The 20,320-nt window shown below is 45.9% G+C and overlaps 7 non-coding genes across 7 annotated transcripts; 3 read left to right on the top strand and 4 right to left on the bottom strand.

The window, feature by feature from the left end:
* The first annotated feature begins 14,704 nt into the window (after positions 1-14,704).
* trnag-ucc lies at positions 14,705-14,776 on the top strand. The gene has a single exon. It is a non-coding gene; the product is annotated as a tRNA-Gly (tRNA).
* A 286-nt stretch (positions 14,777-15,062) lies between these two features.
* trnap-agg lies at positions 15,063-15,134 on the bottom strand. Its single transcript has one exon. It is a non-coding gene; the product is annotated as a tRNA-Pro (tRNA).
* A 1,334-nt stretch (positions 15,135-16,468) lies between these two features.
* Positions 16,469-16,540, bottom strand: trnap-agg. The gene has a single exon. It is a non-coding gene; the product is annotated as a tRNA-Pro (tRNA).
* Positions 16,541-17,528: 988 nt separating this feature from the next.
* On the top strand, positions 17,529-17,600 carry trnag-ucc. Its single transcript has one exon. It is a non-coding gene; the product is annotated as a tRNA-Gly (tRNA).
* A 287-nt stretch (positions 17,601-17,887) lies between these two features.
* Positions 17,888-17,959, bottom strand: trnap-agg. The gene has a single exon. It is a non-coding gene; the product is annotated as a tRNA-Pro (tRNA).
* A 989-nt stretch (positions 17,960-18,948) lies between these two features.
* On the top strand, positions 18,949-19,020 carry trnag-ucc. Its single transcript has one exon. It is a non-coding gene; the product is annotated as a tRNA-Gly (tRNA).
* Positions 19,021-19,307: 287 nt separating this feature from the next.
* Positions 19,308-19,379, bottom strand: trnap-agg. Its single transcript has one exon. It is a non-coding gene; the product is annotated as a tRNA-Pro (tRNA).
* Between the last annotated feature and the right edge of the window lie 941 nt (positions 19,380-20,320).

Genomic DNA, 20,320 nt, shown 5'->3' with positions numbered 1-20,320 from the left:
GGTGTTCAACCTTCCCAAGTTCTCTCACGTCACCCCGCTCCTCCGTTCTCTCCACTGGCTTCCAGTTGAAGCTCGCATCCGCTACAAGACCATGGTGCTTGCCTACGGAGCTGTGAGGGGAACGGCACCTCAGTACCTCCAGGCTCTGATCAGGCCCTACACCCAAACAAGGACACTGCGTTCATCCACCTCTGGCCTGCTCGCCTCCCTACCACTGAGGAAGTACAGCTCCCGCTCAGCCCAGTCAAAACTGTTCGCTGCTCTGGCCCCCCAATGGTGGAACAAACTCCCTCACGACGCCAGGACAGCGGAGTCAATCACCACCTTCCGGAGACACCTGAAACCCCACCTCTTTAAGGAATACCTAGGATAGGATAAGTAATCCCTCTCACCCCCCCCCTTAAGATTTAGATGCACTATTGTAAAGTGACTGTTCCACTGGATGTCATAAGGTGAATGCACCAATTTGTAAGTCGCTCTGGATAAGAGCGTCTGCTAAATGACTTAAATGTAAAATGTAAATGTAGATAATGATATTCATTTACTACAGCTCAAAACACCTCCCTCTGCAACTGGATCCTGGACTTCCTGACCCCAAGGTGGTGAGGGTAGGTAGCAACACATCTTCCACGCTGATTCTCAACATTAGAGCTCCCCAGGGGTGCGTGCTCAGTCCCCTCCTGTACTCCCTGTTCACCCACAACTGCATGGCCAGGCACGACTCCAACACCATAATTAAGTTTGCAGACGACACAATAGTGGTAGGCCTGATCACTGACAACGATGAGACGGCCTATAGGGAGGAGGTCAGAGACCTGGCCGAGTGGTGCGGTGCCAGAATAACAACCTATCCAACCAAGACTAAGGAGAAGATTGTGGACTACAGGAAAAGTAGGACCGAGCACGCCCCCATTCTCATCGACGGGGCTGAAGTGGAGCAGGTTGAGAGTTTCATGTTCCTTGGTGTCCACATCACCAACAAACTAACATGGTCCAAGCACATGAAGACAGTCGTGAAGAGGGCTCGACAAAGCATATTCCCCATCAGGAGACTGAAAAGATTTGGTATGGGCCCTCAGATCCTCAAAAAGTTCAACAGCTGCACCATCGAGAGTTTCCTGACTGGTTGCATCACTGCTTGGTATGGCAACTGCTCTGCCTCTGACCACAAAGCACTACAGAGGGTAGTGAGTACGGCCCAGTACATCACTGGGGCCAAGCGTTCTACCATCCAGGACCTCTATACCAGGCTGTGTCAGAGGAAGGCCCTAAAACTGTCAAATACCCCAGCCAACCAGGTCCTAGACTGTTCTCTCTACCACCGCATGGCAAGCGGTACCGGAGCCCCAAGTCTTGGTCCAAGAGGCTTCTAAACAGCTTCTACCCCCAAGCCATAAGACTAATGAACAGCTAATCAAATGGCTACACAGACAATTTGCATTGCCCCCCTCCTCTTTTACTCCGCTGCTACTCTCTGTTTATTATCTTTGCATAGTCACTTTAACTCGACCTACATGTACATATTACCTCGACTAACCAGTTCCCCAGCACATTGACTCTGTACTGGTACCCCCTGTTTATAGCCTTGATATTGTTATTTTCCTGCTGCTCTTTAATGATTTCTTTACTGTTATTTTTTACTTATCTATTTTTTACTTAACACTTATTTTTTCTTAAAACTGCATTGTTGGTTAATTAACGGCATGTAAGTACGCAATTCACTTTTCAGCGCATGCAAATAATAAAATGTGGTTTGATTTGATTTGAATTGAATTGGAGAAAATGTAACTTTTCTTTCTATCAGTTACTCAGGGATAAATAGAGAGGAAGAGCTCAGAGTTTGTCAGAAGGCGGACCTGACTGTAACGGCGTTTGTCTGTTGAAAGAAGAGAGTCGGACCGAAATGCAGCGTGTAGGTTACTCATGACTTTAATGAAAGAACGCGGTACATGAAATAACAGATACTAACTACAAAAACAACAGAACGGAACGTGAAACTAATTACAGCCTATCTGGTGACTACAACACAGAGACAGGAACAAACACCCACGAAATACAAAGCGAACTCAGGCTACCTAAATACGGTTCCCAATCCGAGACAACGAGAATCACCTGACTCCAATTGAGAACACCTCAGGCAGCCAAGCCTAACTAGACACACCCCTAATCATACACAATCCCGATGCTAATAAAACCCCAATACGAACCCAACACATAAACCCATGTCACACCCTGGCCTGATCAAAATATATAACGAAAACGCAAAACACATTAACCAAGGCGTGACACTGACAGGGTCACACACAGGACCAAGCAGGAGCAGGACCTCAGCATTTTTACTTTTTAATACAAATGGAGAAACATGAAGATGTTCAATATTGTTTTCAAGACAGAAACTCTTCTTGCAGAAAGGCTCTGCTGTTAACATCTATCTACATAACACTGTACATCTTCTTTTTGATTTCAGCAGTTACAGTATTTTTGAACAGCTCCACACTCCAACCAACCTGCTCATCCTCTCTCTGGCTGTGTCAGATCTCCTGGTGGGACTGATTGTGATACCAGTAATGACTGTAGCAATAATGGAGTCATGCTGGGGTTTTGGGGAATATTTCTGCGTGTTTCATTTCTACATCTCTTGTTTATGTACTTCTTTATCTCTGGGCAATTTGGTCTTGATATCTATTGACCGCTATGTTGCTGTGTGTGATCCCTTATTGTACCACTCTAAAATAACAATAACAGGAACTATCTGTTGTATATCCTTTACCTGGTGTTGTTGTATCATATTGTCATGTTTTGTCTTATATTGTCTTGTCATTTTGCTTTCCCTTCTGTTCGTTTTCCCCCTGCTGGTCTTATTAGGTTCGTTCCCTTTTTCTCTCTCCCTCCCTCTCTCTCTTCTCTCTATCGTTCCGTTCCTGCTCCCAGCTGTTCCTATTCCCCTACTCAATCATCTAATCTTTTCACACCTGTTCCGTATCTTGCCCTCTGATTAGAGTCCCTATTTCTCCCCTTGTCTTCCGTTTCTGTTCTGTCGGATCCTTGTATATTGTTCGCCGTGCTGTGTCCTTGTCTCGCCCTGTCGTGTCTTGTTTCCCTCAGATGCTGCGTGTGAGCAGGTGTCTGAGTCTGCTACGGTCGGTGCCTTCCCGCGGCAACCTACAGTTTATGGTCGAGTCTCCAGTCTGTCCTCGTCACTACGAGTGGAATTAGTTTTTTATGTTTTGTTTTCTGCTCCGTTTTGTCTAGGAGTATTGCCTATTTCCTTTACTGGAATAAAGACTCTGTTTTCGCCAAGTCGCTTTTGGGTCCTCATTCACCTGCATAACAGAAGGATCCGACCAAGAATGGACCCAGCGACTATGGATTCTCTCTACTCTACTCTCGAGTTCCAGGGAGCGATGCTCAGCAGACACGAGCAGGAATTGTCTGCTGCTCGGCATGCCGTTGAGACCCTGGCCGCTCAGGTCTCCGACCTCTCAGGACAGTATCAGAGTCTTCGTCTCGTGCCACCAGCTACTTCCTGGTCTTCCGAGTCTCCGGAACCTAGGGTTAATAACCCACCATGTTACTCTGGGCAGCCCACTGAGTGCCGCTCCTTTCTCACCCAGTGTGATATAGTGTTCTCTCTCCAACCCAACACATACTCAAGAGAGAGAGCTCGGATTGCCTACGTCATATCACTCCTTACTGGTCGGGCTCGGCAGTGGGGCACAGCTATCTGGGAGGCAAGCGCTGAGTGTACTAACGATTATCTGAACTTTAAAGAGGAGATGATAACGGTTTTTGATCGTTCAGTTTTTGGGAAAGAAGCTTCCTGGTCCCTGTCTTCCCTATGTCAAGGTAATCGATCCATAACGGATTACTCTATAGAGTTTCGCACTCTTGCTGCCTCCAGTAACTGGAACGAGCCGGCGTTGCTCGCTCGTTTTCTGGAGGGACTCCACGCTAAGGTTAAGGATGAGATTCTCTCTCGGGAGGTTCCATCCAGCGTGGATTCTTTGATTGAACTCGCTATTCGCATTGAACGACGGGTAGATCTTCATCACCGAGCTCATAGAAGAGAGCTCGCGTTAACTGTGTCTCCCCTCTCTCCGACACTACCATCTTTCCCCACTGACTCTGGCGTTGAGCCCATGCAGCTGGGGGGTATTCGCATTTCGACTAAGGAGAGGGAACGGAGAATCACCAACCGCCTCTGTCTCTATTGCGGTTCCGCTGGTCATTTTGTCATTTCATGTCCAGTTAAAGGCCAGAGCTCATCAGTAAGCGGAGGGCGACTGATAAGCGCTACTAGACGGTCCTCTCCGTCAAGTACCTGTACTACCTTACCGGTCCATCTACGCTGGACCGGATCGGCAGCTTCCTGCAGTGCATTAATAGACTCTGGGGCGGAGGGCTGTTTTATGGACGAAGCCTGGGCTCGGGAACATGACATTCCTCTCAGACAGTTAGGGGAGCCCACGGTCATGTTTGCCTTGGATGGTAGTCCTCTCCCCAGTATATTATGTGAAACACTACCTTTAACCCTCACTGTATCTGGTAACCATAGTGAGACCATTTCTTTTTTGATTTTTTGTTCACCTTTTACACCTGTTGTTTTGGGTCATCCCTGGCTAGTGTGTCATAATCCTTCTTTTGATTGGTCTAGTAATTCTATCCTTTCCTGGAACGTTTCTTGTCATGTGAAGTGTTTAATGTCTGCTATTCCTCCTGTTTGTTCTGCTCCCTCTTCACAGGAGGAACCTGGTGATTTGACAGGAGTGCCGGAGGAATATCATGGTCTGCGCACGGTCTTCAGTCGGTCCAGAACCAACTCCCTTCCTCCTCACCGGTCGTATTATTGTTGTTCTGATCTCCTCAAGAAGCGTTTTGCATCCGCTCCTATCCTTGTTGCACCTGACGTCACTAAACAGTTTATTGTCGAGGTTGATGCGTCGGGGGTGGGCGTGGGAGCCATTCTGTCCCAGCACTCCGATACTGACGATGGGGTCCACCCTTGCGCGTATTTTTCTCATCGCCTGTCACCGTCGGAACGTAACTATGATGTGGCTAACCGTGAACTGCTCGCCATCCGTTTAGCCCTAGGCAAATGGCGACAGTGGTTGGAGGGGGCGACCGTTCCTTTTGTCGTTTGGACTGACCAAAGGAACCTTGAGTACATCCGTTCTGCCAAACGACTGAATGCGCGTCATGCTCGTTGGGCGTTGTTTTTCGCTCGTTTCGAGTTCGTTATTTCTTATTGCCCGGGTACTAAGAACACCAAGCCTCATGCTTTATCCCGTCTCTTTAGTTCTTCTGTGGCTTCTACTGTTCCCGAGGGGATCCTTCCTGTTGGGCGTGTTGTCGGGTTGACTGTCTGGGGAATTGAGAGACAGGTTAAGCAAGCACTCACGCACACTGCGTCGCCGCGCTTGTCCTAGTAACCTTCTTTTCGTTCCTGTTTCTACTCGTCTGGCTGTTCTTCAGTGGGCTCACTCTGCCAAGTTAGCTGGCCATCCCGGCGTTCGAGGTACTCTTGCTTCTATTCGCCAGCGGTTTTGGTGGCCTACTCAGGAGCGTGACACGCGCCATTTCGTGGCTGCGTGTTCGGACTGCGCGCAGAATAAGTCTGGTAATTTTTTTTTCTGCTCCTGGTCTTGCTGGGTCTCAGTCTGTTCCCTGCCACCGCATCTCTCCTGTTCTTGTTCCTGCCCTTGCTGTGTCTCAGTCTGTCCCTAGTTGTTACTCTCCTGGCCTGTTTGGTCCTGTTTGCTCTAAAGCTTTCAGTTCTCTACCCGTGTCTCATTTTTTTTTTAGAGTAGTACCCTAGTTTCCCTTTTTATCGTTTTCCGTTACGGTCCTGAGGAGAGGAGTTGGGTTCTTTCTCGGGACGTGCTGGACCGTTTGTGATTTATGATTTCCTCCGTTGCCGCCAGTGTTCCTCCTCGAGAGCGCCAGGAGGCGCTCGGTGAGTGGGGGGGGTACTGTCATGTTTTGTCTTATATTGTCTTGTCATTTTGCTTTCCCTTCTGTTCGTTTTCCCCCTGCTGGTCTTATTAGGTTCGTTCCCTTTTTCTCTCTCCCTCCCTCTCTCTCTTCTCTCTATCGTTCCGTTCCTGCTCCCAGCTGTTCCTATTCCCCTACTCAATCATCTAATCTTTTCACACCTGTTCCGTATCTTGCCCTCTGATTAGAGTCCCTATTTCTCCCCTTGTCTTCCGTTTCTGTTCTGTCGGATCCTTGTATATTGTTCGCCGTGCTGTGTCCTTGTCTCGCCCTGTCGTGTCTTGTTTCCCTCAGATGCTGTGTGTGAGCAGGTGTCTGAGTCTGCTATGGTCGGTGCCTTCCCGAGGCAACCTACAGTTTATGGTCGAGTCTCCAGTCTGTCCTCGTCCCTACGAGTGGAATTAGTTTTTTATGTTTTGTTTTCTGCTCCGTTTTGTCTAGGAGTATTGCCTATTTCCTTTACTGGAATAAAGACTCTGTTTTCGCCAAGTCGCTTTTGGGTCCTCATTCACCTGCATAACACATATACGATGCTGTTATTATAAAAAACTTTGTAAATGTACAGATACCCAGTAGGTGTTTGACAGAATGTGTTATTGTTGAAGGAATAACATGGGTTAATATAATTTACGTTGTATTTATAATGTTTGTCCCTTGCTCTATTATTATAACACTTTATATGAAAATCTTTGTGGTGGCCAGATCACAGGCCAGAAAGGTGTTTTCAAAAGAGATCCCTTATTGTACCACTCTAAAATAACAATAACAGGAACTATCTGTTCTATATCCATTACCTGGTATTGTTGTATCATATACGTACGTATATGTATTTTATCGTTGAAGGAATAACATGGGTTAATATAATTTACATTGCAATTACAATAGTTGTTCCGAACTATATTTATTATAACACTTTATATGAAAATCTTTGTGGTGGCCAGATCATAGGCCAGAAAGGTGTTTTCAAAAGATGCTGCCAGTGTGTCTGGTGTTAAAACTCTAATAAGTCTGAGAGAAAAGCAGCAAAAACTCTTTCTATTGTTGTTGTAACTATTTCATTTGATTCCATCTCTATTCATTTACTTTTTAAACTATTTTTTAATTGACATTTTCTTATCATATTTCATCATTTTTCTGCCACTTGTTAAATTCCATGGTTCAAAGTCACAGCTAAACTTGTATTCACTTAACTAATCTTAACTTTGAAGGAAAGACGTTCATAGTTCCTATAATTTTATTCCCTAGGTTGGCAAACATAGGTTTGATATAGTTTTGTTCTACAATTGTTGTATTTATTTATTTCATATTTATTTCATATAGCAATACACTGACATTACTTATCTCATTGTTGTCATCATAGGTACATGTGGTGTTGATACTGAATGTGTCATGTTTGTCATTTATTATCATGTCTTGTCCCTGTGCTCCCCATTCTATTCGTTTCCCTCTGCTGGTCTTATTAGGTTCTTTCCCTCTTTCTATCCCTCTCTCTCCCCCTCCCTCTCTCACTCTCTCGCTCTCTCTTCTCTCTATCGTTCCGTTCCTGCTCCCAGCTGTTCCTATTCCCCTAATCATCATTTAGTCTTCCCACACCTGTTCCCGATCCTTTCCCCTGATTGGAGTCCCTATTTATTCCTTTGTGTTCCGTTCCTGTCCTGTCGGTTCCTTGTTTAGAATTCACCGTGCTGTGATTGTGTATCGCCCTGTCCTGTCGTGTTTTTGCCTTCATCAGATGCTGCGTGTGAGCAGGTGTCTCTGTCAGCTACGGCCTGCGCCTACCCGAAGCGACCTGCAGTCTGTGGCCGCTTCTCCTGTTATTCCCCTCTACAGACTAGAGGATTTCAGTTATTCCCTGTTTGGACTTGAATAAACTCTGTTTCTGTTAAGTCGCTTTTGGGTCCTCTTTCACCTGCATGACAGAAGGAACCGACCAAGGAATGGACCCAGCGACTTCAGACGCTCGTTACACTGCCGTCGAGATCCAAGGAGCCATGCTCGGCAGACACGAGCAGGAATTGTCTGCTGCTCGCCATGCCGTGGAGAACCTGGCCGCTCAGGTTTCCGACCTCTCTGGACAGTTCCAGAGTCTACGTCTCGTGCCACCTGTTACTTCCTGGCCTGCCGAGCCTCCAGAACCTAGGGTTAATAACCCACCTTGCTACTCCGGGCAGCCCACTGAGTGCCGCTCCTTTCTCACGCAGTGTGAGATTGTGTTCTCTCTCCAACCCTACACATACTCTAGAGAGAGAGCTCGGGTTGCTTACGTCATTTCACTCCTTACTGGCCGGGCTCGAGAATGGGGCACAGCTATCTGGGAGGCAAGGGCTGATTGCTATAACAAGTTCCAGAACTTTAAAGAGGAGATGATTCGGGTTTTTGACCGTTCAGTTTTTGGTGGGGAGGCTTCTAGGGCCCTGGCTTCCTTATGCCAAGGTGAACGGTCCATAACGGATTATTCTATTGAGTTTCGCACTCTTGCTGCCTCTAGTGAGTGGAACGAGCCGGCGCTGCTCGCTCGTTTTCTGGAGGGACTCCACGCAGTGGTTAAGGATGAGATTCTCTCCCGGGAGGTTCCTTCAGATGTGGACTCTTTGATTGCTCTCGCCATCCGCATAGAACGACGGGTAGATCTTCGTCACCGGGCTCGTGGAAGAGAGCTCTCATCAACGGTGTTTCCCTGCTCCGCATCGCAACCATCTCCCTCCTCTGGCTTTGAGACTGAGCCCATGCAGCTGGGAGGGATTCGCATCTCGACTAAGGAGAGGGAACGGAGGATCACCAACCGCCTGTGCCTCTATTGCGGAGTTGCTGGACATTTTGTTAATTCATGTCCAGTAAAAGCCAGAGCTCATCTGTAAGCGGAGGGCTACAGGTGAGCGCAACTACTCAAGTCTCTCCATCAAGATCCTGTACTACTTTGTCGGTCCATCTACGCTGGACCGGTTCGGGTGCTACATGTAGTGCCTTGATAGACTCTGGGGCTGAGGGTTGTTTCATGGACGAAGCATGGGTTCGGAAACATGACATTCCTTTCAGAGAGTTAGAGAAGCCTACGCCCATGTTCGCCTTAGATGGTAGTCATCTTCCCAGTATCAGATTTGAGACACTACCTTTAACCCTCACAGTATCTGGTAACCACAGTGAGACTATTTCTTTTTTGATTTTCCGTTCACCGTTTACACCTGTTGTTTTGGGTCATCCCTGGCTAGTATGTCATAATCCTTCTATTAATTGGTCTAGTAATTCTATCCTATCCTGGAACGTTTCTTGTCATGTGAAGTGTTTAATGTCTGCCATCCCTCCCGTTTCTTCTGTCCCTACTTCTCAGGAGGAACCTGGCGATTTGACAGGAGTGCCGGAGGAATATCATGATCTGCGCACGGTCTTCAGTCGGTCCCGAGCCAACTCCCTTCCTCCTCACCGGTCGTATGATTGTAGTATTGATCTCCTTCCGGGGACCACTCCTCCTCGAGGTAGACTATACTCTCTGTCGGCTCCCGAACGTAAGGCTCTCGAGGATTATTTGTCTGTGTCTCTTGACGCCGGTACCATAGTGCCTTCTTCCTCTCCGGCCGGGGCGGGGTTCTTTTTTGTTAAGAAGAAGGACGGTACTCTGCGCCCCTGCGTGGATTATCGAGGGCTGAATGACATAACGGTTAAGAATCGTTATCCGCTTCCCCTTATGTCATCATCCTTCGAGATTCTGCAGGGAGCCAGGTGCTTTACTAAGTTGGACCTTCGTAACGCTTACCATCTCGTGCGCATCAGAGAGGGGGACGAGTGGAAAACGGCGTTTAACACTCCGTTAGGGCATTTTGAGTACCGGGTTCTGCCGTTCGGTCTCGCCAATGCGCCAGCTGTTTTTCAGGCATTAGTTAATGATGTTCTGAGAGACATGCTGAACATCTTTGTTTTTGTCTATCTTGACGATATCCTGATTTTTTCTCCGTCACTCGAGATTCATGTTCAGCACGTTCGACGTGTTCTACAGCGCCTTTTAGAGAATTGTCTCTACGTAAAGGCTGAGAAGTGCTCTTTTCATGTCTCCTCCGTTACTTTTCTCGGTTCCGTTATTTCCGCTGAAGGCATTCAGATGGATTCCGCTAAGGTCCAAGCTGTCAGTGATTGGCCCGTTCCAAGGTCACGTGTCGAGTTGCAGCGCTTTTTAGGTTTCGCTAATTTCTATCGGCGTTTCATTCGTAATTTCGGTCAAGTTGCTGCCCCTCTCACAGCTCTTACTTCTGTCAAGACGTGTTTTAAGTGGTCCGGTTCCGCCCAGGGAGCTTTTGATCTTCTAAAAGAACGTTTTACGTCCGCTCCTATCCTCGTTACTCCTGACGTCACTAGACAATTCATTGTCGAGGTTGACGCTTCAGAGGTAGGCGTGGGAGCCATTCTATCCCAGCGCTTCCAGTCTGACGATAAGGTTCATCCTTGCGCTTATTTTTCTCATCGCCTGTCGCCATCTGAGCGCAACTATGATGTGGGTAACCGTGAACTGCTCGCCATCCGCTTAGCCCTAGGCGAATGGCGACAGTGGTTGGAGGGGGCGACCGTTCCTTTTGTCGTTTGGACAGACCATAAGAACCTTGAGTACATCCGTTCTGCCAAACGACTTAATGCCCGTCAAGCTCGTTGGGCGTTGTTTTTCGCTCGTTTCGAGTTTGTGATTTCTTACCGTCCGGGTAGCAAGAACACCAAGCCTGATGCCTTATCCAGTCTGTTTAGTTCTTCTGTGGCTTCTACTGATCCCGAGGGGATTCTTCCTTATGGGCGTGTTGTCGGGTTAACAGTCTGGGGAATTGAAAGACAGGTTAAGCAAGCACTCATGCATACTGCGTCGCCGCGCGCTTGTCCTAGTAACCTCCTTTTCGTTCCTGTTTCCACTCGTCTGGCTGTTCTTCAGTGGGCTCACTCTGCCAAGTTAGCTGGTCATCCCGGTGTTCGAGGCACTCTTGCGTCTATTCGCCAGCGCTTTTGGTGGCCGACTCAAGAGCGTGACACGCGCCGTTTCGTGGCTGCTTGTTCGGACTGCGCGCAGACTAAGTCGGGTAACTCTCCTCCTGCCGGTCGTCTCAGACCGCTCCCCATTCCTTTTCGACCATGGTCTCACATCGCCTTAGACTTCATTACCGGTCTGCCTTTGTCTGCGGGGAAGACTGTGATTCTTACGGTTGTCGATAGGTTCTCTAAGGCGGCACATTTCATTCCCCTCGCTAAACTTCCTTCCGCTAAGGAGACGGCACAAATCATTATTGAGAATGTATTCAGAATTCATGGCCTCCCGTTAGACGCCGTTTCAGACAGAGGCCCGCAATTCACGTCACAGTTTTGGAGGGAGTTCTGTCGTTTGATTGGTGCGTCCGTCAGTCTCTCTTCCGGGTTTCATCCCCAGTCTAACGGTCAAGCAGAGAGGGCCAATCAGACGATTGGTCGCATACTACGCAGCCTTTCTTTCAGAAACCCTGCGTCTTGGGCAGAACAGCTCCCCTGGGCAGAATACGCTCACAATTCGCTTCCTTCGTCTGCTACCGGGTTATCTCCGTTTCAGAGTAGTCTGGGTTACCAGCCTCCTCTGTTCTCATCCCAGCTTGCCGAGTCCAGCGTTCCCTCCGCTCAAGCGTTTGTCCAACGTTGTGAGCGCACCTGGAGGAGGGTGAGGTCTGCACTTTGCCGTTACAGGGCACAGACGGTGAGAGCCGCCAATAAACGCAGGATTAAGAGTCCAAGGTATTGTTGCGGCCAGAGAGTGTGGCTTTCCACTCGCAACCTTCCTCTTACGACAGCTTCTCGTAAGTTGACTCCGCGGTTCATTGGTCCGTTCCGTGTCTCCCAGGTCGTCAATCCTGTCGCTGTGCGACTGCTTCTTCCGCGACATCTTCGTCGCGTCCATCCTGTCTTCCATGTCTCCTGTGTTAAGCCCTTTCTTCGCACCCCGTTCGTCTTCCCTCCCCCTCCCGTCCTTGTCGAGAGCGCACCTATTTACAAGGTACATAAGATCATGGACATGCGTTCTCGGGGACGGGGTCACCAATACTTAGTGGATTGGGAGGGTTACGGTCCTGAGGAGAGGAGTTGGGTTCCGTCTCGGGACGTGCTGGACCGTTCACTCATCGATGATTTCCTCCGTTGCCGCCAGGATTCCTCCTCGAGTGCGCCAGGAGGCGCTCGGTGAGTGGGGGTACTGTCATGTTTGTCATTTATTATCATGTCTTGTCCCTGTGCTCCCCATTCTATTCGTTTCCCTCTGCTGGTCTTATTAGGTTCTTTCCCTCTTTCTATCCCTCTCTCTCCCCCTCCCTCTCTCACTCTCTCGCTCTCTCTTCTCTCTATCGTTCCGTTCCTGCTCCCAGCTGTTCCTATTCCCCTAATCATCATTTAGTCTTCCCACACCTGTTCCCGATCCTTTCCCCTGATTGGAGTCCCTATTTATTCCTTTGTGTTCCGTTCCTGTCCTGTCGGTTCCTTGTTTAGAATTCACCGTGCTGTGATTGTGTATCGCCCTGTCCTGTCGTGTTTTTGCCTTCATCAGATGCTGCGTGTGAGCAGGTGTCTCTGTCAGCTACGGCCTGCGCCTACCCGAAGCGACCTGCAGTCTGTGGCCGCTTCTCCTGTTATTCCCCTCTACAGACTAGAGGATTTCAGTTATTCCCTGTTTGGACTTGAATAAACTCTGTTTCTGTTAAGTCGCTTTTGGGTCCTCTTTCACCTGCATGACAGAATGATTTGTCTGGATTGGAATGGAATGACTTGGAGGAGGCATAAGAAGGAATACGTTTGTTTTAGTAAAGACATTCTCGTCATTGTGAATTGTGTTCTCCAAATACCTAAGGCTGTGGTTGTTCCATGTTATTTAATGATAAATAGTAAGTATTCCAATAGTACATTCTGAGGATGTCATGAGTCATTCTATATGGTATTTAACATATCCCTCTAGTGGCTCAATTGTGACACAACTTCTTCATCAAGTGAATTTAAGGCAGAGCAGGGACTACACATCGTTATGAAGGGTTCTTGTCGATAGGTTCTTCATAGGTTCTTGTCGATGACGACTCCGAAAGCCTTTTGGAGTCGTTCTGTGGATTTTTCCATGTGAACATTAAAGTCACCAAAAATTTGAATATTATCTGCCATGACTACGAGGTCCGATAGGAATTCAGGGAACTCAGCGAGGAACGCTGTATACAGTGCCTTGCGAAAGTATTCGGCCCCCTTGAACTTTGCCACCTTCTGCCACATTTCAGGCTTCGAACATAAAGATATAAAACTGTTTTTTTTTGTGAAGAATCAACAACAAGGGGGACACAATCATGAAGTGGAACGACATTTATTGGATATTTCAAACTTTTTTAACAAATAAAAAACTGAAAAATTGGGCGTGCAAAATTATTCAGCCCCTTTACTTTAAGTGCAGCAAACTCTCTCCAGAAGTTCAGTATGAATCTCTGAATGATCCAATGTTGACCTAAATGACTAATGATGGTAAATACAATCAAGTAATCAAGTCTCCGTATAAATGCACCTGCACTGTGATAGTCTCAGAGGTCCGTTAAAAGCGCAGAGAGCATCATGAAGAACAAAGAACACACCAGGCAGGTCCGAGATACTGTTGTGAAGAAGTTTAAAGCTGGATTTGGATACAAAAAGATTTCCCAAGCTTTAAACATCCCAAGGAGCACTGTGCAAGCGATAATATTGAAATGGAAGGAGTATCAGACCACTGCAAATCTATCAAGACCTGGCCGTCCCTCTAAACTTTCAGCTCATACAAGGAGAAGACTGATCAGAGATGCAGCCAAGAGGCCCATGATCACTCTGGATGAACTGCAGAGATCTACAGCTGAGGTGGGAGACTCTGTCCATAGGACAACAATCAGTCGTATATTGCACAAATCTGGCCTTTATGGAAGAGTGGCAAGAAGAAAGCCATTTCTTAAAGATATCCATAAAAAGTGTTGTTTAAAGTTTGCCACAAGCCACCTGGGAGACACACCAAACATGTGGAAGAAGGTGCTCTGGTGAGATGAAACCAAAATTGAACTTTTTGGCAACAATGCAAAACGTTGTTTGAAGTAAAAGCAACACAGCTCATCACCCTGAACACACCATCCCCACTGTCAAACATGGTGGTGGCAGCATCATGGTTTGCGCCTGCTTTTCTTCAGCACGGACAGGGAAGATGGTTAAAATTGATGGGAAGATGGATGGAGCCAAATACAGGAGCATTCTGGAAGAAAACCTGATGGAGTCTATTGTCTTCCAACAAGACAATGATCCAAAACATAAAGCAAAATCTACAATGGAATGGTTCAAAAATAAACATATCCAGGTGTTAGAATGGCCAAGTCAAAGTCCAGACCTAAATCCAATCGAGAACCTGTGGAAATAACTGAAAACTGCTGTTCACAAATGCTCTCCATCCAACCTCACTGAGCTCGAGCTGTTTCAGTCTCTCGATGTGCAAAACTGATAGAGACATACCCCAAGCGACTTACCCATTTTGCCCTACGTTCCCCACAAGTGTCACGGCCTAATTTGAAGGTAACCTGTACTGATTAAAATGATAGATGTTTTAACCAGGGACCTCTCGCAACCTAAGCAATAATCATACACCTAAACCAACGATCCTTTTGGTCAAAGAATGATCAATTTCCACAAAAATGACGGTCAAGATATGAGTCGATGTCTCCATGTTGCTAATGACTAGCACATAGCATTGGTGGTATAGTGGTGAGCATAGCTGCCTTCCAAGCAGTTGACCCGGGTTCGATTCCCGGCCAATGCAGAGCATGAAAAATTCACTAGTTTTAGGCCCTGGATGTCATTTCAAGTGTATTACATTTGAATCATTATCGTTGTTCGTGGCAGTTAGAATTGCTCCTACATTCTTCAGTTTATCTAAATTAATAAATGTTGTGCTACGTTGAACCAACAAGTGCATATCAAAATAGATTTGCAGTCCATCGCCAAAACCATTCAGCCATCCTTGTCCTGCGCCCAAGATGTGATAGTTGGCATTCCGACCATTGGTCAAAGATCTGCCTGTCTGAGCTTGTTCAAGGATCTGCAAAGGGCTCATCCGGGATTTGAACCCGGGACCTCTCGCACCCTAAGCGAGAATCATACCCCTAGACCAACGAGCCTTATGTCCAAAGTGTTTTTCTTTCTTTCTGCAGCAATGTCAGTGAAGATATCGATTGACGTGTCCACGGTGCTTGGAACGATTGAACATCATGTGAGTGTTTTGTGCTTTACTTGTGAGCATGACAGTCTTCCAAACTCTTGAACATGGTTCAGTTCAAATCTTCTGTAGTTCATCTGCTGTGTCTTTCACATTCTGTCTTCTTCAGTCGCGACTGCTAACTGATGACGAGTTTTTATAAATGAATATAGTGCAAAATGAGATCAAATCGTTTTTTAAGGAGAGATGAAAAAATAAGACTTCAAAAAGAATGGAACTCGTTTATTTTGAGTCAAATGACGCAAAGGTACGTGAATCAAAGTAAATGAATGTTGAAAATACCCATTCAAATAGATCAGTGTTCAACGAGAGAGATTGAGACTCAGCGTTTCCGTCTCCATCCTCCACAACTGCTTATGTTACCCCTCCATATCTGCAGTGAAAGATGGTGGACCGAGATCGTTTTTTGTCAAACTATGAGACATACCTATAATCGGTCTTCTCACTAAAACATCTCTAGCTTCCGAACCGTTTGACCTGCAATTTCGTATGACCACTCTCTGGAAAGGGGAGAGCCTCACGAACACGGTGGTATTCTCGATTTTTCTCTACATACCCCACAAGTGTCAGGAGACTCCTCTGACGTCAGAACAGTCTATGTGCCAACTTCTGTTTGTAGAATCCAAAATCTTTGGGCTTCAAAGTAATGTGACCCCACTTGTCGCAATGTTCTCCGTTTTGCCCTACGTTCCCCACAAGTGTCACGGCCTAATTTGAAGGTAACCTGTACTGATTAAAATGATAGATGTTTTAACCAGGGACCTCTCGCAACCTAAGCAATAATCATACACCTAAACCAACGATCCTTTTGGTCAAAGAATGATCAATTTCCACAAAAATGACGGTCAAGATATGAGTCGATGTCTCCATGTTGCTAATGACTAGCACATAGTGGTGAGCATAGCTGCCTTCAAAGCAGTTGACCCGGGTTTGATTCCCGGCCAATGCAGAGCATGAAAAATTCACTAGTTTTAGGCCCTGGATGTCATTTCAAGTGTATTACATTTGAATCATTATCGTTGTTCGTGGCAGTTAGAATTGCTCCTACATTCTTCAGTTTATCTAAATTAATAAATGTTGTGCTACGTTGAACCAACAAGTGCATATCAAAATAGATTTGCAGTCCATCGCCAAAACCATTCAGCCATCCTTGTCCTGCGCCCAAGATGTGATAGTTGGCATTCCGACCATTGGTCAAAGATCTGCCTGTCTGAGCTTGTTCAAGGATCTGCAAAAGGGCTCATCCGGGATTTGAACCCGGGACCTCTCGCACCCTAAGCGAGAATCATACCCCTAGACCAACGAGCCTTATGTCCAAAGTGTTTTTCTTTCTTTCTGCAGCAATGTCAGTGAAGATATCGATTGACGTGTCCACGGTGCTTGGAACGATTGAACATCATGTGAGTGTTTTGTGCTTTACTTGTGAGCATGACAGTCTTCCAAACTCTTGACCATGGTTCAGTTCAAATCTTCTGTAGTTCATCTGCTGTGTCTTTCACATTCTGTCTTCTTCAGTCGCGACTGCTAACTGATGACGAGTTTTTATAAATGAATATAGTGCAAAATGAGATCAAATCGTTTTTTAAGGAGAGATGAAAAAATAAGACTTCAAAAAGAATGGAACTCGTTTATTTTGAGTCAAATGACGCAAAGGTACGTGAATCAAAGTAAATTAATGTTGAAAATACCCATTCAAATAGATCAGTGTTCAATGAGAGAGATTGAGACTCAGCGTTTCCGTCTCCATCCTCCACAACTGCTTATGTTACCCCTCCATATCTGCAGTGAAAGATGGTGGACCGAGATCGTTTTTTGTCAAACTATGAGACATACCTATAATCGGTCTTCTCACTAAAACATCTCTAGCTTCCGAACCGTTTGACCTGCAATTTCGTATGACCACTCTCTGGAAAGGGGAGAGCCTCACGAACACGGTGGTATTCTCGATTTTCTCTACATACCCCACAAGTGTCAGGAGACTCCTCTGACGTCAGAACAGTCTATGTGCCAACTTCTGTTTGTAGAATCCAAAATCTTTGGGCTTCAAAGTAATGTGACCCCACTTGTCGCAATGTTCTCCGTTTTGCCCTACGTTCCCCACAAGTGTCACGGCCTAATTTGAAGGTAACCTGTACTGATTAAAATGATAGATGTTTTAACCAGGGACCTCTCGCAACCTAAGCAATAATCATACACCTAAACCAACGATCCTTTTGGTCAAAGAATGATCAATTTCCACAAAAATGACGGTCAAGATATGAGTCGATGTCTCCATGTTGCTTATGACTAGCACATAGCATTGGTGGTATAGTGGTGAGCATAGCTGCCTTCCAAGCAGTTGACCCGGGTTCGATTCCCGGCCAATGCAGAGCATGAAAAATTCACTAGTTTTAGGCCCTGGATGTCATTTCAAGTGTATTACATTTGAATCATTATCGTTGTTCGTGGCAGTTAGAATTGCTCCTACATTCTTCAGTTTATCTAAATTAATAAATGTTGTGCGACGTTGAACCAACAAGTGCATATCAAAATAGATTTGCAGTCCATCGCCAAAACCATTCAGCCATCCTTGTCCTGCGCCCAAGAGGTGATAGTTGGCATTCCGACCATTGGTCAAAGATCTGCCTGTCTGAGCTTGTTCAAGGATCTGCAAAAGGGCTCATCCGGGATTTGAACCCGGGACCTCTCGCACCCTAAGCGAGAATCATACCCCTAGACCAACGAGCCTTATGTCCAAAGTGTTTTTCTTTCTTTCTGCAGCAATGTCAGTGAAGATATCGATTGACGTGTCCACGGTGCTTGGAACGATTGAACATCATGTGAGTGTTTTGTGCTTTACTTGTGAGCATGACAGTCTTCCAAACTCTTGACCATGGTTCAGTTCAAATCTTCTGTAGTTCATCTGCTGTGTCTTTCACATTCTGTCTTCTTCAGTCGCGACTGCTAACTGATGACGAGTTTTTATAAATGAATATAGTGCAAAATGAGATCAAATCGTTTTTTAAGGAGAGATGAAAAAATAAGACTTCAAAAAGAATGGAACTCGTTTATTTTGAGTCAAATGACGCAAAGGTACGTGAATCAAAGTAAATTAATGTTGAAAATACCCATTCAAATAGATCAGTGTTCAACGAGAGAGATTGAGACTCAGCGTTTCCGTCTCCATCCTCCACAACTGCTTATGTTACCCCTCCATATCTGCAGTGAAAGATGGTGGACCGAGATCGTTTTTTGTCAAACTACGAGACATACCTATAATCGGTCTTCTCACTAAAACATCTCTAGCTTCCGAACCGTTTGACCTGCAATTTCGTATGACCACTCTCTGGAAAGGGGAGAGCCTCACGAACACGGTGGTATTCTCGATTTTTCTCTACATACCCCACAAGTGTCAGGAGACTCCTCTGACGTCAGAACAGTCTATGTGCCAACTTCTGTTTGTAGAATCCAAAATCTTTGGGCTTCAAAGTAATGTGACCCCACTTGTCGCAATGTTCTCCGTTTTGCCCTACGTTCCCCACAAGTGTCACGGCCTAATTTGAAGGTAACCTGTACTGATTAAAATGATAGATGTTTTAACCAGGGACCTCTCGCAACCTAAGCAATAATCATACACCTAAACCAACGATCCTTTTGGTCAAAGAATGATCAATTTCCACAAAAATGACGGTCAAGATATGAGTCGATGTCTCCATGTTGCTAATGACTAGCACATAGCATTGGTGGTATAGTGGTGAGCATAGCTGCCTTCCAAGCAGTTGACCTGGGTTAGATTCCCGGCCAATGCAGAGCATGAAAAATTCACTAGTTTTAGGCCCTGGATGTCATTTCAAGTGTATTACATTTGAATCATTATCGTTGTTCGTGGCAGTTAGAATTGCTCCTACATTCTTCAGTTTATCTAAATTAATAAATGTTGTGCTACGTTGAACCAACAAGTGCATATCAAAATAGATTTGCAGTCCATCGCCAAAACCATTCAGCCATCCTTGTCCTGCGCCCAAGATGTGATAGTTGGCATTCCGACCATTGGTCAAAGATCTGCCTGTCTGAGCTTGTTCAAGGATCTGCAAAAGGGCTCATCCGGGATTTGAACCCGGGACCTCTCGCACCCTAAGCGAGAATCATACCCCTAGACCAACGAGCCTTATGTCCAAAGTGTTTTTCTTTCTTTCTGCAGCAATGTCAGTGAAGATATCGATTGACGTGTCCACGGTGCTTGGAACGATTGAACATCATGTGAGTGTTTTGTGCTTTACTTGTGAGCATGACAGTCTTCCAAACTCTTGACCATGGTTCAGTTCAAATCTTCTGTAGTTCATCTGCTGTGTCTTTCACATTCTGTCTTCTTCAGTCGCGACTGCTAACTGATGACGAGTTTTTATAAATGAATATAGTGCAAAATGAGATCAAATCGTTTTTTAAGGAGAGATGAAAAAATAAGACTTCAAAAAGAATGGAACTCGTTTATTTTGAGTCAAATGACGCAAAGGTACGTGAATCAAAGTAAATTAATGTTGAAAATACCCATTCAAATAGATCAGTGTTCAACGAGAGAGATTGAGACTCAGCGTTTCCGTCTCCATCCTCCACAACTGCTTATGTTACCCCTCCATATCTGCAGTGAAAGATGGTGGACCGAGATCGTTTTTTGTCAAACTACGAGACATACCTATAATCGGTCTTCTCACTAAAACATCTCTAGCTTCCGAACCGTTTGACCTGCAATTTCGTATGACCACTCTCTGGAAAGGGGAGAGCCTCACGAACACGGTGGTATTCTCGATTTTTCTCTACATACCCCACAAGTGTCAGGAGACTCCTCTGAAGTCAGAACAGTCTATGTGCCAACTTCTGTTTGTAGAATCCAAAATCTTTGGGCTTCAAAGTAATGTGACCCCACTTGTCGCAATGTTCTCCGTTTTGCCCTACGTTCCCCACAAGTGTCACGGCCTAATTTGAAGGTAACCTGTACTGATTAAAATGATAGATGTTTTAACCAGGGACCTCTCGCAACCTAAGCAATAATCATACACCTAAACCAACGATCCTTTTGGTCAAAGAATGATCAATTTCCACAAAAATGAC

This window comes from Oncorhynchus gorbuscha, linkage group LG03 (assembly GCF_021184085.1).
Source record: "Oncorhynchus gorbuscha isolate QuinsamMale2020 ecotype Even-year linkage group LG03, OgorEven_v1.0, whole genome shotgun sequence".
Classification (NCBI taxonomy): domain Eukaryota; kingdom Metazoa; phylum Chordata; class Actinopteri; order Salmoniformes; family Salmonidae; genus Oncorhynchus; species Oncorhynchus gorbuscha.
Note: the sequence above shows the minus strand (reverse complement) of the source record. Positions and strands in the feature narration are given on the sequence as shown.